The sequence below is a fragment of the Pseudophryne corroboree genome, unplaced genomic scaffold (assembly GCF_028390025.1).
Source record: "Pseudophryne corroboree isolate aPseCor3 unplaced genomic scaffold, aPseCor3.hap2 scaffold_1095, whole genome shotgun sequence".
NCBI lineage: Eukaryota > Metazoa > Chordata > Amphibia > Anura > Myobatrachidae > Pseudophryne > Pseudophryne corroboree.
Genome location: NW_026967721.1, coordinates 76639 through 94293, shown reverse-complemented (window position 1 = coordinate 94293; position 17655 = coordinate 76639). Strand labels below are relative to the sequence as shown.

Sequence of the window (17655 nt, the reverse complement as noted above, 5' to 3'; positions counted from 1 at the left end):
CACCGCTGAGAGGAAGCTCCCCGGACTCTCCCCTGCTTATACCACGGTAGACAAGAGAGTTGAAAAGAGGGGGGGGGGGGGCACATAATTTGGCGCAAATTACATGCTGCAGTACTACTGGGCAAACATTAAGTTACTGTGTATTCCTGGGTTATATAGCGCTGGGGTGTGTGCTGGCATACTCTCTCTCTGTCTCTCCAAAGGGCCTTGTGGGGAAACTGTCTTCAGAAAAAGCATTCCCTGTGTGTGTGGTGTGTCGGTACACATGTGTCGACATGTCTGAGGAAGAAGGCTATATTAGAGAGGAGCAGGAGCAAATGAATGTGGTGTCTCCGCCGACAGCTGATTGGATGGATATGTGGAATGTTTTAAATGCTAGTGTAAACTCATTGCACAAAAGATTAGACAAGGCTGAAGCTTTGGGACAGTCAGGGTCTCAACCCATGCCTGATCCTATGTTGCAGGGACTGTCAGGGTCTCATAAGCGCCCACTATCCCAGATTGTTGACACAGATACAGACACGGATTCTGACTCCAGTGTCGATTACGATGATGCAAAGTTACAGCCAAAATTGGCAAAATCCATTCGATATATGATTATGGCAATAAAAGATGTTTTGCACATCAGGGAGGAACCCCCTGTCCCTGACAAGAGGGTACATATGTACAAGGTGAAAAAGCCTGAGGTAACCTTTGAGGGGGTCACACGAGCTGAACGAGTTATGTGAAAAAGCTTGGGAATCTCCAGATAAAAGACTGCAGATTTCCAAAAGGATTCTTATGGCGTATCCTTTCCCATCAATGGATAGGTTACGATGGGAATCCTCCCCTAGGGTGGACAAAGCATTAACACGCTTATCCAAGAAGGTAGCCCTCCCGTCCCAGTATACGGCTACCCTCAAAGAGTCTGCTGACCGCAAACAGGAGATTACCCTGAAGTCCATTTATACACATTCAGGTACCTTACTCAGACCGGCAATTGCGTCGGCCTGGGTGTGTAGTGCTGTAGCGGCATGGACGGATACCTTATCTGTGGGGATGGATACCCTAGATAAGGATACTATTTTATTGACCCTGGGGCATATAAGAGATGCTGTCCTATATATGTGTGTATGCAAACTACAGGTGGTGCTGCAGGGCTCACACCCTTTTACTTGTCTTGTAGAGCAACTCTGGAGCTGTTTCTGGGTCCAGCTGCTGCAAGAAATCAGCTTGAATGCTTCAGGGGCTGGGGCATGGCCAACATGAGCCCACACTGATGGGGGGTGGGGGTGTATAAAGCGATTTAGGGGTCATCCAAGCGCAACCCCACAAAGGCCGCCATGCCCTGCGTGACCCTTTTCTCTTTTCATATGCAGACGAGGGTTGCAGCCAACTATGCCCACTGCTTGGATGACATCACTATATGCAAATCCATCTGCTGCAGGCCTTCCCCCAGGAATGCTTGCAGTAGTTGTTGCATTTGGTTTGTTGTTTGGGGGTGCTTCAGTATTAGGCAGCCTTCTGCCCTCCCACATTCGTCTGAAAATGTGTTCTCCCTGCAGTTGTTGTTCCCAGATGAGAGTTCCCTTGTGCTTCCTCAGTTGAATCTCCTTAACTTGACAGGGGTGTGCCCGAGCAGCCGCCCTCCACAGCCCTATCCCAACACATACTTATCTTGCATATGAGATCTCTTGATCATGAAGATAGTTCTCACAGGGTGAGGTTCATCCATTACATTTTAAAGTAGGAAGGTACAAATTACATATTCAAATTACATATATGTGCTGGATTCAAATGTTTTCCCCCCTTCCTTTCTCAATTGTGCCCATCAGCAGCTATTCTAATGTTGCTGCCAATGGGTGTGACGCATTCATTTCTTCTGTGGGGTACACTGGACTCCACAAGGATTCACATTGTATATGTACACCAGAGTAGGATCTTGATCTGAGGCACCAACAGGCTCAAAGCTTTTGACTGTTCCCAAGATGCTCCTCTATAACCTCGCTTCCATGAACAGGGAGCTCAGTTTGTAGTTGGTGCCTTCAGTAGCAGGCCACTTAACAGGGGGCTGCCTCAGGCAGCCTATTCTTAGCTATTAATTTTGGCAAGAAAAGAAGAACTTTTTTTATAAGAATCTACAAGGGCTGCAGCAGGCTAGGTCTAATAGACCTCTTTACTGCAGCTCCATCACTCCCAGTGGCGCAGTATACTCCCGTGCCCCGGTTGCTGGGTCACTGCAGCGGAGGCTCCGGTTTCTTCCTAAGGTCAGTCACACACACACCGCCCTCCGGGATCACGAGGCCGCTGATGGGGGCGGGCCGTGTGCGCACTGGCGTGGACACTGATTACTGGGCAGCCGCTCCACTAGCCACCAGGGACAATTAAGGAGCACAGCTCTGGGGTTTTTTCTCCTATATTAACCCCATTTTGTACTACCCGCAGTGCATTGTGATAGGTAATAGGGCCTGATTCAGGTTGGATCGCAATCCAACTGCAAAAACTGCTAAGAGCATACGCATCCGCCTGCATTTTCTGCGGCACCCCGCAGATAATGCGATCACCTCTGCCTGTGAATCGGTGAAGGGGGGGGGGGGGGGAGGGGGGTCAACAACACTCCATTTCCAAGTCGGAGATGGAGCGGTGCGGGGGCACGGTTTCAAAATGGGGTCGGCAACGGAGAAACAGGAGGCGTGGTCAGAGCAGCTGCATGACATCACATGGGCCGGACTCTGCCAGTGGAGCCCCAGCGTCATGAGGTAGATTTTGTAGAGGCCGGGGAGGACTTCTGTTCCTGGGAACTAGCTGTGTTGTGCAGCTTTATTCCTCTGCCCCTACCTCTGGCAAGAAAGGACGCACCTCGCACTTTCTTGTTTCTTTGTGACCGAAAGGACTGCATTTGATAATGCGGAGCTTTCTTATGCTGTGAGGGAACATAAGGTAAAAAATTTGATTTTCCAACTGTAGCTGTGCGTGTTAATGCTTTGTCCATCCTATGGGAGGATTTCCATCGTAACCTATCCGTTGATGGAAAAGGATACGCCATAAGAATCCTTTTGGAAATCTGCAGTCTTTTATCTGGAGATTCCCAAGCTTTTTCACATAACTCGTTCAGCTCGTGTGACCCCCTCAAAGGTTACCTCAGGCTTCTTTCCCTTGTACATATGTTCCCTCTTGTCAGGGACAGGGGGTTCCTCTGTGATGTGCAAAACATCTTTTATTGCCATAATCATATATCGAATGGATTTTGCCAATTTTGGCTGTAACTTTGCATCATCGTAATCGACACTGGAGTCAGAATCCGTGTCGGTATCTGTGTCAACAATCTGGGATAGTGGGCGCTTATGAGACCCTGACAGTCCCTGCAACATAGGATCAGGCATGGGTTGAGTCCCTGACTGTCCCAAAGCTTCAGCCTTGTCTAATCTTTTGTACAATGAGTTTACACTAGCATTTAAAACATTCCACATATCCATCCAATCAGGTGTCAGCGGAGACACCACATTCATTTGCTCCCGCTCCTCTCTAATATAGCCTTCTTCCTCAGACATGTCGACACACGTGTACCGACACACCACACACACAGGGAATACTTTTTCTGAAGATAGTTTCCCCACAAGGCCCTTTGGAGAGACAGAGAGAGAGTATGCCAGCACACTCCCCAGCGCTATATAACCCAGGAATAACACAGTAACTTAATGTTTCACAAAAGGCTGGAAAAAGTGGACATTAGTGCCTGGGCACTGTCCTTACCCCAATAGCGTAATTAATTATTTCTGAGCGGGACAGATACGCGCCATTACAGCGGCGGGGCTTCTTCCTCACCTCACCAGAACATCTTTAGAGCATTACAAGTCTATCACTATAGAGTTTATTATTTCCCAGACTGTGTACTTTTGGCGCTGGATTGTGAGCTGAAAAATCCTCTGTGTCCCTCTGACAGATTTACTGACGGTCTGTCCCCCATAAGCCGGTGTGTCTGTGGGTACTTGGTATATGTGTGTCAACATGTCGGTGGCTGAATGTTTTTCCCAAGAGGAAACTATATTAGGAATGCAGACATATGATGGTGGCCCTGTTGGCACCACCAATAACTGACTGGGTAAATGTTTCAGTAATATCAGAGTAAGGTTGGATAAATCTGTGTCCCAGACACAGACGTAGAGAATAGATGTGATATTCATGGCTATGTTTCTTTTCCCTCAGGCCCCGCTGGGTCGCAAAAATGTTATTTTGCCCAGTTACTACACACTGATACTGACACGGATACTGATACTTATGTCGACCATAATGTTTCCTGATTAGATCCAATATTGGCAAGGAGCATTCAGTACATGATTGTGGATATTAAGGACATATTAAAATCACTGAAGACCCTGCTGTTCCTGACAAAGGGGTCTATATGTATGTATATATAGATATATAATGAAAGCTGATGTAACGTTCCTCCATCTCTGTTTGAGAAAGTCTGGGCCAGCTCGACAAGATGGTTTCAAATCCCCAAAAGGATTCTGGTTGTTTATTCATTTCCCGCCGCGGACAGAATAAAGTGGGAGTCACCCCCTGTTCTGCACGGGGCCCTGTCACAAATCCAGCGGATCGTATGCAGGAAGCTACATTATTTCTAGTTATGTAACCACGGGTACATTACTTAGACCTGCCATTACATGTGCATGGGTGAGTAGTAGTATTCAAGAATTGGTCGAATACCTTGTCATCCGATATAGATACCCTGGAGAGATGGGATACTCCTTACGTTGTATCATATCAAGGACACTGCAGCATACTTACGTGAGACTGCAAGGGATATAGGACTCTTGAGTTCACGGGCCAATTTCATGGCAGTGTCGGATAGGAGGGCATTGTGGATTCACCAAGAGAATGCTGATGCTGACTCCAAGAAGAAAGGGAGTCTCTTCCCTATGAAGGTGAAGCCTTGTTTGGTGACTGCCTAGTTAATTTGATCTCGGCAGCTCCCGCAGGTAAGTCAACCTTCTTGCCCTATGTTCCCTCCCAACGGATGAAGACGCATCATTCTCTGATGCAGTCATTTCGGCCCAATAGATATGCAAAAAGTTAAGATTCCCCTTTCTTTGCAGGTAGAGGAAGGAGAAGAGAGAAGAGGTCTGCATCCTCTTCAAGATCGCAGGAGCAGAGATCATCCTCTGCTTCTGCCAAATCCACTGCATGACGCTGGGGCTCTCTTGCAGGAGCCCGCACCAGTGGGGGCACGTCTAAAACTCTTCAGTCAGTTCTGGATTCATTCGGACATGGACTCGTGTGTTTTACAAATAGTGTCCCAAGGGTACAAACTGGGGTTTCAAGATGTTCCCCCTCACCGATTGTTCAAACATTAAGTTACTGTGCTATTCCTGGGTTATATAGCGCTGGGGTATGTGCTGGCATACTCTCTCTCTGTCTCTCCAAAGGGCCTTGTGGGGAAAATGTCTTCAGTATTGGCAAGGAAAAGCTGTCTTGTACCTTTGCATTTTTCTCCCAAACGAAGGACACTAGAAAGAAAATTTTAAAGCCTCCTGTTAGGCCATCATCTACACGACATAGCCCTGAATTTTCCAATGCGTAGCTCTTTGCAAAAGAGAGATATTGGCAAGGAAAAGCTGTCTTGTACCTTTGCATTTTTCTCCCAAACGAAGGACACTAGAAAGAAAATTTTAAAGCCTCCTGTTAGGCCATCATCTACACGACATAGCCCTGAATTTTCCAATGCGCAGCTCTTTGCAAAAGAGAGATATTGGCAAGGAAAAGCTGTCTTGTACCATTGCATTTTTCTCCCAAACGAAGGACACTAGAAAGAAAATTTTAAAGCCTCCTGTTAGGCCATCATCTACACGACATAGCCCTGAATTTTCCAATGCGCAGCTCTTTGCAAAAGAGAGATATTGGCAAGGAAAAGCTGTCTTGTACCTTTGCATTTTTCTCCCAAACGAAGGACACTAGAAAGAAAATTTTAAAGCCTCCTGTTAGGCCATCATCTACACGACATAGCCCTGAATTTTCCAATGCGCAGCTCTTTGCAAAAGAGAGATATTGGCAAGGAAAAGCTGTCTTGTACCATTGCATTTTTCTCCCAAACGAAGGACACTAGAAAGAAAATTTTAAAGCCTCCTGTTAGGCCATCATCTACACGACATAGCCCTAAATTTTCCAATGCATAGCTCTTTGCAAAAGAGAGATATTGGCAAGGAAAAGCTGTCTTGTACCTTTGCATTTTTCTCCCAAACGAAGGACACTAGAAAGAAAATTTTAAAGCCTCCTGTTAGGCCATCATCTACACGACATAGCCCTGAATTTTCCAATGCGCAGCTCTTTGCAAAAGAGAGATATTGGCAAGGAAAAGCTGTCTTGTACCTTTGCATTTTTCTCCCAAACGAAGGTCACTAGAAAGAAAATTTTAAAGCCTCCTGTTAGGCCATCATCTACACGACATAGCCCTGAATTTTCCAATGCGTAGCTCTTTGCAAAAGAGAGATATTGGCAAGGAAAAGCTGTCTTGTACCTTTGCATTTTTCTCCCAAACGAAGGACACTAGAAAGAAAATTTTAAAGCCTCCTGTTAGGCCATCATCTACACGACATAGCCCTGAATTTTCCAATGCGCAGCTCTTTGCAAAAGAGAGATATTGGCAAGGAAAAGCTGTCTTGTACCATTGCATTTTTCTCCCAAACGAAGGACACTAGAAAGAACATTTTAAAGCCTCCTGTTAGGCCATCATCTACACGACATAGCCCTGAATTTTCCAATGCGCAGCTCTTTGCAAAAGAGAGATATTGGCAAGGAAAAGCTGTCTTGTACCTTTGCATTTTTCTCCCAAACGAAGGTCACTAGAAAGAAAATTTTAAAGCCTCCTGTTAGGCCATCATCTACACGACATAGCCCTGAATTTTCCAATGCGTAGCTCTTTGCAAAAGAGAGATATTGGCAAGGAAAAGCTGTCTTGTACCTTTGCATTTTTCTCCCAAACGAAGGACACTAGAAAGAAAATTTTAAAGCCTCCTGTTAGGCCATCATCTACACGACATAGCCCTGAATTTTCCAATACTTGACTGCATAATTTGTGTTTCCCCTGGTCGGCTCTCATATAATTCAGATCTCTTTGTCTCAGGTCTCTCTCCAGCCTAGTTTGCTGTCTGTTTCCACTTCCCTTTTCTTGAGCCGCTCCCTTCTATGCCCTTGCGCACTATCCTGACTTCTCCCGTCTGCTTACTTTGTGCCTTCCAACGCACAATGCGAACTACAGGTAGTGCTGCAGGGCCCACACCCTTTTATTTGCCTTACAGAGCAGCTCTGGAGCTGTTACAGTGCCCAGCTGCTGCAAGAAATCAGCTTGAATGCTTCAGGGGCTGGGGCATAGCCAACATGAGCCCCACACCGAATGAGGGTGCAGGTGTTTAATGCGAACTAGGGGTCATCCAAGCGCCGCAAAAGGCCGCCATGCCCTGCACGCCCCTTTTCTCTTTTCATATGCAGATGAGGGTTGAAGCCAACTTTGACCCACTGCTTGGATGACATCACCATATGCAAATCCATCTGCTGCAGGCCTTCCCCCAGGAATGCTTGTACTAGTTGTTGCATTTGGTTTGTTGTTTGGGGGTGCTTCAGTATTAGGCAGCCTTCTGCCCTCCCATGTTCATCTGAAAATATGTGTTCTCCCTGCAGTTGTTGTCCCCAGATGAGAGTTCCCTTGTGCTGCCTCAGTTGAATCTCCTTTACTTGACAGAGATGTGCCTGAGCAGCGGCCCTCCCCAGCCCTATCCCAAATCATACTTATTTTGCATAGGAGATACCATGGTCATGAAGATTGTTCTCCCAGGGTGAGGTTCATTCATTGCATTCTGGGTATGCTGACCCCTGTGATTTCCCCAAATGTGGGAAACTCGACTGCATTATTTGTGGTAGAGGGGGACTGTGTTTGTGCTTTCCTCTGGTCAGCTCTGGTAAAAGTCAGATTTCTTTGTCTCAGATCTTCCTCTAGCCTTGTTCCTCTTTCAAGAGTTCCCTTGTGCTGCCTCAGTTGGATCTCCTTCACTTGACAGGGGGGTGCCCGAGCAGCGACCCTCCCCAGCTCTAGCCCAACTCCTACTTACCTGCCAGGTGAGATACTATGATCATGAAGGTGCTTCTCCCAGGGCAAGGCTCACCCATTGCACTCTGGGTGTGCTGCTCCTGCAATTTCCCCAAATGTGGGACACTTGACTGCATAATTTGTGTTTCCCCTGGTCGGCTCTCGTATAATTCAGATCTCTTTGTCTCAGGTCTCTCTCCAGCCTAGTTTGCTGTCTGTTTCCACTTCTCTTTTCTTGAGCCGCTCCCTTCTATGCCCTTGCGCACTATCCTGACTTCTCCCGTCTGCTTACTTTGTGCCTTCCAATGCACAATGCAAACTACAGGTAGTGCTGCAGGGCCCACACCCTTTTACTTGCCTTACAGAGCAGCTCTGGAGCTGTTACAGTGCCCAGCTGCTGTAAGAAATCAGCGTGAATGCTTCAGGGGCTGGGGCATAGCCAACATGAGACCCACACCGAAGGAGGGTGGAGATGTTTAATGTGAATTAGGGGTCATCCAAGCGCCACAAAAGGATGCCATGCCCTGCACATCCCTTTTTTCTTTTCATATGCAGACGAGGGTTGAAGCCAACTTTGACCCACTGCTTGGATGACATCACCATATGCAAATCCATCTGCTGTAGGCCTTCCCCCAGGAATGCTTGTACTAGTTGTTGCATTTGGTTTGTTGTTTGGGGGTGCTTCAGTATTAGGCAGCCTTCTGCCCTCCCATGTTCATCTGAAAATATGTGTTCTCCCAGCAGTTGTTGTCCCCAGATGAGAGTTCCCTTGTGCTGCCTCAGTTGAATCTCCTTTACTTGACAGAGATGTGCCTGAGCAGCGGCCCTCCCCAGCTCTATCCCAAATCATACTTATTTTGCATAGGAGATACCATGGTCATGAAGATTGTTCTCCCAGGGTGAGGTTCATTCATTGCATTCTGGGTATGCTGACTCCTATGATTTCCCCAAATGTGGGAAACTCGACTGCATTATTTGTGGTAGTGGGGGACTGTGTTTGTGCTTTCCTCTGGTCAGCTCTGGTAAAAGTCAGATTTATTTGTCTCAGATCTTCCTCTAGCCTTGTTCTTCTTTCGAGAGTTCCCTTGTGCTGCCTCAGTTGGATCTCCTTCACTTGACAGGGGGGTGCCCGAGCATCGACCCTCCCCAGCTCAAGCCCAACTCCTACTTACCTGCCAGGTGAGATACTATGATCATGAAGGTGCTTCTCCCAGGGCAAGGCTCACCCATTGCACTCTGGGTGTGCTGCTCCTGCGATTTCCCCAAATGTGGGAAACTTGACTGCATAATTTGTGTTTCCCCTGGTCAGCTCTCGTATAATTCAGATCTCTTTGTCTCAGGTCTATCTCCAGCCTAGTTTGCTGTCTGTTTCAACTTCTCTTTTCTTGAGCCGCTCCCTTCTATGCCCTTGCGCACTATCTTGACTTCTCCCATCTGCTTACTTTGTACCTTCCAAAGCACAATGCGAACTACAGGTAGTGCTGCAGGGCCCACACCCTTTTACTTGCCTTACAGAGCAGCTCTGGAGCTATTACAGTGCCCAGCTGCTGCAAGTAATCAGCTTGAATGCTTCAGGGGCTGGGGCATAGCCAACATGAGCCCCACACCGAAGTAGGGTGGAGGTGTTTAATTCGAACTAGGGGTCATCCAAGCGCCGCAAAAGGCCGCCATGCCCTGCACGCCCCTTTTCTCTTTTCATATGCAGACGAGGGTTGAAGCCAACTTTGACCCACTGCTTGGATGACATCACCATATGCAAATCCATCTGCAGCAGGCCTTCCCCCAGGAATGCTTGTACTAGTTGTTGCATTTGGTTTGTTGTTTGGGGGTGCTTCAGTATTAGGCAGCCTTCTGCCCTCCCATGTTCATCTGAAAATATGTGTTCTCCCTGCAGTTGTTGTCCCCAGATGAGAGTTCCCTTGTGCTGCCTCAGTTGAATCTCCTTTACTTGACAGAGATGTGCCTGAGCAGCGGCCCTCCCCAGCCCTATCCCAAATCATACTTATTTTGCATAGGAGATACCATGGTCATGAAGATTGTTCTCCCAGGGTGAGGTTCATTCATTGCATTCTGGGTATGCTGACCCCTGTGATTTCCCCAAATGTGGGAAACTCGACTGCATTATTTGTGGTAGTGGGGGACTGTGTTTGTGCTTTCCTCTGGTCAGCTCTGGTAAAAGCCAGATTTCTGTGTCTCAGATCTTCCTCTAGCCTTGTTCTTCTTTCGAGAGTTCTCTTGTGCTGCCTCAGTTGGATCTCCTTCACTTGACAGGGGGGTGCCCGAGCAGCGACCCTCCTCAGCTCTTGCCCAACTCCTACTTACCTGCCAGGTGAGATACTATGATCATGAAGGTGCTTCTCCCAGGGCAAGGCTCACCCATTGCACTCTGTGTGTGCTGCTCCAGCTATTTCCCCAAATGTGGGAAACTCGACTGCATAATTTGTGTTTCCCCTGGTCGGCTCTCGTATAATTCAGATCTCTTTGTCTCAGGTCTCTCTCCAGCCTAGTTTGCTGTCTGTTTCCACTTCTCTTTTCTTGAGCCGCTCCCTTCTATGCCCTTGCGCACTATCCTGACTTCTCCCGTCTGCTTACTTTGTGCCTTCCAACGCACAATGCGAACTACAGGTAGTGCTGCAGGGCCCACACCCTTTTAGTTGCCTTACAGAGCAGCTCTGGAGCTGTTACAGTGCCCAGCTGCTGCAAGAAATCAGCTTGAATGTTCTTCGTTGATTGATGGAAGAAACATCTTACAAAAACTCTCCAGATTATTGACTTTTTAAAGTTTTTCTAGGAAACGTTCTAGATGAATGCTTATTAGCGTTTGTCAGAATGTACGTTTGCAAAGTGTCTCTGTGGCGCAATCAGTTAGCGTGCTCGGTTATTATCCAAAAGGTTGGTGGTTCAATCCCACCCAGGGACGTAATTTACCTTGTTATCAGATTTTGGTGATCTTTAAGTAGACAAGTCAAAATTTCAAACCCCCTCTTGTGGTGTAGGGTACCTGGCCTTCTCTGATGTAATCAGAGTTAGATTTGATTAAGTGATTTTATAAAAAAAACAGCTAGGAAGCACAATTTAGCAGTGGGTTGCAGAGAAAAAGAAATATGCTGGCAAAAAATCCAATTGAGTGATTAAACAGCTCTTCATTTTCTGGCTTTATTTTTATGCTAACAAATTTGTTCTCTGAAAAGTGTCCACAAAGCCAAGTATCTGATTAACACCTTTGTAGGGATGGTTTTTCACCTATTACTAAATTAAACTTGCTTCATTGGAAAGGCAGCAAGATGCATCGTCATTTCAATATCTACTGAAATAATACAGGTTGACACCAGGAAACATTAACGCCACTGCATCCTTGCTGCTTTCTCATGTGGAAGTCTGTTTAATGTGAAAACAAGGTGATATCTAATTAGCACACAGGTAAGGAATTAAGAAAATCTTTATTTAAGGGTGAAGATGTTTCTAACAAAATCGTTGCCCCAATGCATCATTGAAATTCAAGCTGGAAAGATGATTTTAATATATCACTTGTACATTTTGTATTGCTCTTCTGGTGACAATGTAGTTTGTTTTTGTCAATTACCATTTTAATAATAGGGTAAAGAAAATTAAGTGGATTTTTGAAAGAAAACAATACTGTCAATATACTATTAAACAAATTAAAATGGTAAAAGTTATTGTACTTTAAGTAAAAATAAAAGAGCCAAAATATCAATCCCAATTTTGGATTACTTTAATTAAAAAAAAATGCATATAGCAGAGGATAGTTTCAATCTGCCTACCTCTGGGTTATCGGCCCAGCATGCTTCCATTGCAGTACTCTGCTGCACATGTAAGTGCAAGAGATCCTGAAGCACTCACTCATCGTGGGAAAGTACCAATGTGTTTCTTCGTTGGTTGATGGAAGAAACATCTTACAAAAACTCTCCAGATTATTGACTTTTTAAAGTTTTTCTAGGAAACGTTCTAGATGAATGCTTATTAGCCTTTGTCAGTATGTACTTTTTGCAAAGTGTCTCAGTGGCGCAATCGGTTAGTGTGTTCGGCTATTAACCAAAAGGTTGGTGGTTCAATCCCACCCAGGGATGTAATTGACCTTGTGATCAGATTTTGGTGATATTTAAGTAGACAAGTCAAAATTTCAAACCCCCTGTTATGGTGTGGGTACCTGGCCTTCCCTGATGTAATCAGAGTTAGATTTGATTCAGTGATTTTATAAAAACAGCTAGGAAGCACAATTTAGCAGTAGGTTGCAGAGAAAAAAAAATATGCTGGCAGAAAAATCCAATTGAGTGAATAAACAGCTCTTCATTTTCTGGCTTTATTTTTATGCTAACAAATTTGTTCTCTGAAAAGTGTCCACAAAGCCAAGTCTCTGATTAACACCTTTGTAAGGATGGTTTTTCACCTATTACTAAATTAAACTTGCTTCATTGGAAAGGCAGCAAGATGCATCCTCATTTCAATGTCTACTGAAATAATACAGGTTGACACCAGGAAACATTAACGCCACTGCATCCTTGCTGCTTTCTCATGTGGAAGTCTGTTTAATGTGAAAACAAGGTGATATCTAATTAGCACACAGGTAAGGAATTAAGAAAATCTTTATTTAAGGGTGAAGATGTTTCTCACAAAATCGTTGCCCCAATGCATCATTGAAATTCAACCTGGAAAGATGATTTTCATATATCACTTGTACATTTTGTATTGCTCTTCTGGTGACAATGTAGTTTGTTTTTGTCAATTACCATTTTAATAATAGGGTAAAGAAAATTAAGTGGATTTTTGAAAGAAAACAATACTGTCAATATACTATTAAAACAAATTAAAATGGTAAAAGTTATTGTACTTTAAGTAAAAATAAAAGAGCAAAAATATCCATCCCAGTTTTGGATTACTTTAATTAACAAAAAAAATGCATATAACAAAGGATAGTTTCAATCTGCCTACCTCTGGGTTATGGGCCCAGCATGCTTCCATTGGAGTACTCTGCTGCACATGTAAGTGCAAGAGATCCTGAAGCACTCACTCATCATGGGAAAGTACCAATGTGTTTCTTTGTTGGTTGATGGAAGAAACATCTTACAAAAACTCTCCAGATTATTGACTTTTTAAAGTTTTTCTAGGAAACGTTCTAGATGAATGCTTATTAGCCTTTGTCAGTATGTACTTTTTGCAAAGTGTCTCTGTGGCGCAATTGGTTAGTGTGTACGGCTATTAACCAAAAGGTTGGTGGTTACATCCTACCCAGGGACGTAATTGACCTTGTGATCAGATTTTGGTGATATTTAAGTAGACAAGTCAAAATTTCAAACCCCCTCTTATTGTGTAGGGTACCTAGCCTTCTCTGATGTAATCAGAGTTAGATTTGATTCAGTGATTTTATAAAAACAGCTAGGAAGCACAATTTAGCAGTGGGTTGCAGAGAAAAAGAAATATGCTGGCAAAAAAATCCAATTGAGTGATTAAACAGCTCTTCATTTCTGGCTTTATTTTTATGCTAACAAATTTGTTCTCTGAAAAGTGTCCACAAAGCCAAGTCTCTGATTAACACCTTTGTAGGGATGGTTTTTCACCTATTACTAAATTAAACTTGCTTCATTGGAAAGGCAGCAAGATGCATCCTCATTTCAATGTCTACTGAAATAATACAGGTTGACACCAGGAAACATTAACGCCACTGCATCCTTGCTGCTTTCTCATGTGGAAGTCTGTTTAATGTGAAAACAAGGTGATATCTAATTAGCACACAGGTAAGGAATTAAGAAAATCTTTATTTAAGGGTGAAGATGTTTCTCACAAAATCGTTGCCCCAATGCATCATTGAAATTCAAGCTGGAAAGATGATTTTAATATATCACTTGTACATTTTGTATTGCTCTTCTGGTGACAATGTAGTTTGTTTTTGTCAATTACCATTTTAATAATAGGGTAACCATTTTAATAATAGGGTAAAGAAAATTAAGTGGATTTTTGAAAGAAAACAATACTGTCAATATACTATTAAAACAAATTAAAATGGTAAAAGTTATTGTACTTTAAGTAAAAATAAAAGAGCAAAAATATCAATCCCAGTTTTGAATTACTTTAATTAACAAAAAAAAATGCATATAGCAAAGGATAATTTCAATCTGCCTACCTCTGGGTTATGGGCCCAGCATGCTTCCATTGCAGTACTCTGCTGCACATGTAAGTGCAAGAGATCCTGAAGCACTCACTCATCATGGGAAAGTACCAATGTGTTTCTTCGTTGGTTGATGGAAGAAACATCTTACAAAAACTCTTCAGATTATTGACTTTTTAAAGTTTTTCTAGGAAACGTTCTAGATGAATGTATTAGCCTTTGTCAGTATGTACTTTTGCAAAGTGTCTCTGTGGCGCAATTGGTTAGTGTGTAAGGCTATTATCAAAAGGTTGGTGGTTCAATCCCACCCAGGAATGTAATTGACCTTGTGATCAGATTTTGGTGATATTTAAGTAGACAAGTCAAAATTTCAAACCCCCTCTTATTGTGTAGGGTACCTGGCCTTCTCTGATGTAATCAGAGTTAGATTTGATTCAGTGATTTTATAAAAAACAGCTAGGAAGCACAATTTAGCAGTGGGTTGCAGATAAAAAAAATATGCTGGCAAAAAAATCCAATTGAGTGATTAAACAGCTCTTCATTTTCTCGCTTTATTTTTATGCTAACAAATTTGTTCTCTGAAAAGTGTCCACAAAGCCAAGTCTCTGATTAACACCTTTGTAGGGATGGTTTTTCACCTATTACTAAATTAAACTTGCTTCATTGGAAAGGCAGCAAGATGCATCCTCATTTCAATGTCTACTGAAATAATACAGGTTGACACCAGGAAACATTAACGCCACTGCATCCTTGCTGCTTTCTCATGTGGAAGTCTGTTTAATGTGAAAACAAGGTGATATCTAATTAGCACACAGGTAAGGAATTAAGAAAATCTTTATTTAAGGGTGAAGATGTTTCTCACAAAATCGTTGCCCCAATGCATCATTGAAATTCAAGCTGGAAAGATGATTTTAATATATCACTTGTACATTTTGTATTGCTCTTCTGGTGACAATGTAGTTTGTTTTTGTCAATTGCCATTTTAATAATAGGGTAAAGAAAATTAAGTGGATTTTTGAAAGAAAACAATACTGTCAATATACTATCAAAACAAATTAAAATGGTAAAAGTTATTGTACTTTAAGTAAAAATAAAAGAGCCAAAATATCAATCCCAGTTTTGGATTACTTTAATTAACAAAAAAAATGCATATAGCAAAGGATAGTTTCAATCTGCCTACCTCTGGGTTATGGGCCCAGCATGCTTCCATTGCAGTACTCTGCTGCACATGTAAGTGCAAGAGATCCTGAAGCACTCACTCATCATGGAAAAGTACCAATGTGTTTCTTCATTGGTTGATGGAAGAAACATCTTACAAAAACTCTCCAGATTATTGACTTTTTAAAGTTTTTCTAGGAAACGTTCTAGATGAATGCTTATTAGCCTTTGTCAGTATGTACTTTTGCAAAGTGTCTCTGTGGCGCAATTGGTTAGTGTGTAAGGCTATTAACCAAAAGGTTGGTGGTTCAATCCCACCCAGGGACGTAATTGACCTTGTGCTCAGATTTTGGTGATCTTTAAGTAGACAAGTCAAAATTTCAAAACCCCTCTTATTGTGTAGGGTACCTGGCCTTCTCTGATGTTATCAGAGTTAGATTTGATTCAGTGATTTTATAAAAAAACAGCTAGGAAGCACAATTTAGCAGTGGGTTGCAGAGAAAAAAAATATGCTGGCAAAAAAATCCAATTGAGTGATTAAACAGCTCTTCATTTTCTGGTTTATTTTTATGATAACAAATTTGTTCTCTGAAAAGTGTCCACAAAGCCAAGTCTCTGATTAACACCTTTGTAGGGATGGTTTTTCACCTATTACTAAATTAAACTTGCTTCATTGGAAAGGCAGCAAGATGCATCCTCATTTCAATGTCTACTGAAATAATACAGGTTGACACCAGGAAACATTAACGCCACTGCATCCTTGCTGCTTTCTCATGTGGAAGTCTGTTTAATGTGAAAACAAGGTGATATCTAATTAGCACACAGGTAAGGAATTAAGAAAATCTTTATTTAAGGGTGAAGATGTTTCTCACAAAATCGTTGCCCCAATGCATCATTGAAATTCAAGCTGGAAAGATGATTTTAATATATCACTTGTACATTTTGTATTGCTCTTCTGGTGACAATGTAGTTTGTTTTTGTCAATTACCATTTTAATAATAGGGTAAAGAAAATTAAGTGGATTTTTGAAAGAAAACAATACTGTCAATATACTATCAAAACAAATTAAAATGGTAAAAGTTATTGTACTTTAAGTAAAAATAAAAGAGCCAAAATATCAATCCCAGTTTTGGATTACTTTAATTAACAAAAAAAATGCATATAGCAAAGGATAGTTTCAATCTGCCTACCTCTGGGTTATGGGCCCAGCATGCTTCCATTGCAGTACTCTGCTGCACATGTAAGTGCAAAAGATCCTGAAGCACTCACTCATCATGGGAAAGTACCAATGTGTTTCTTCATTGGTTGATGGAAGAAACATCTTACAAAAACTCTCCAGATTATTGACTTTTTAAAGTTTTTCTAGGAAACGTTCTAGATGAATGCTTATTAGATTTTGTCAGTATGTACTTTTGCAAAGTGTCTCTGTGGCGCAATTGGTTAGTGTGTAAGGCTATTAACCAAAAGGTTGGTGGTTCAATCCCACCCAGGGACGTAATTGACCTTGTGTTCAGATTTTGGTGATCTTTAAGTAGACAAGTCAAAATTTCAAACCCCCTCTTATTGTGTAGGGTACCTGGCCTTCTCTGATGTAATCAGAGTTAGATTTGATTCAGTGATTTTATAAAAAACAGCTAGGAAGCACAATTTAGCAGTAGGTTGCAGAGAAAAAAAATATGCTGGCAAAAAAATCCAATTGAGTGATTAAACAGCTCTTCATTTTCTGGTTTATTTTTATGATAACAAATTTGTTCTCTGAAAAGTGTCCACAAAGCCAAGTCTCTGATTAACACCTTTGTAGGGATGGTTTTTCACCTATTACTAAATTAAACTTGCTTCATTGGAAAGGCAGCAAGATGCATCCTCATTTCAATGTCTACTGAAATAATACAGGTTGACACCAGGAAACATTAACGCCACTGCATCCTTGCTGCTTTCTCATGTGGAAGTCTGTTTAATGTGAAAACAAGGTGATATCTAATTAGCACACAGGTAAGGAATTAAGAAAATCTTTATTTAAGGGTGAAGATGTTTCTCACAAAATCGTTGCCCAAATGCATCATTGAAATTCAAGCTGGAAAGATGATTTTAATATATCACTTGTACATTTTGTATTGCTCTTCTGGTGACAATGTAGTTTGTTTTTGTCAATTACCATTTTAATAATAGGGTAAAGAAAATTAAGTGGATTTTTGAAAGAAAACAATACTGTCAATATACTATTAAAACAAATTAAAATGGTAAAAGTTATTGTACTTTAAGTAAAAATAAAAGAGCCAAAATATCAATCCCAATTTTGGATTACTTTAAT

General features: G+C 42.4%; 6 non-coding genes across 6 annotated transcripts; all 6 read left to right on the top strand.

Moving 5' to 3' along the window:
- Window positions 1-7760: 7760 nt before the first annotated feature.
- On the top strand, window positions 7761-7924 carry LOC134989101 (U1 spliceosomal RNA). The gene has a single exon (XR_010194426.1). It is a non-coding gene; the product is annotated as a U1 spliceosomal RNA (small nuclear RNA).
- Window positions 7925-8076: 152 nt separating this feature from the next.
- Window positions 8077-8239, top strand: LOC134989104 (U1 spliceosomal RNA). Its single transcript, XR_010194429.1, has one exon. It is a non-coding gene; the product is annotated as a U1 spliceosomal RNA (small nuclear RNA).
- Window positions 8240-8910: 671 nt separating this feature from the next.
- Window positions 8911-9074, top strand: LOC134989102 (U1 spliceosomal RNA). Its single transcript, XR_010194427.1, has one exon. It is a non-coding gene; the product is annotated as a U1 spliceosomal RNA (small nuclear RNA).
- Window positions 9075-9226: 152 nt separating this feature from the next.
- Window positions 9227-9389, top strand: LOC134989103 (U1 spliceosomal RNA). The gene has a single exon (XR_010194428.1). It is a non-coding gene; the product is annotated as a U1 spliceosomal RNA (small nuclear RNA).
- Window positions 9390-10060: 671 nt separating this feature from the next.
- LOC134989100 (U1 spliceosomal RNA) lies at window positions 10061-10224 on the top strand. Its single transcript, XR_010194425.1, has one exon. It is a non-coding gene; the product is annotated as a U1 spliceosomal RNA (small nuclear RNA).
- Window positions 10225-10376: 152 nt separating this feature from the next.
- On the top strand, window positions 10377-10539 carry LOC134989105 (U1 spliceosomal RNA). Its single transcript, XR_010194430.1, has one exon. It is a non-coding gene; the product is annotated as a U1 spliceosomal RNA (small nuclear RNA).
- Window positions 10540-17655: the final 7116 nt, after the last annotated feature.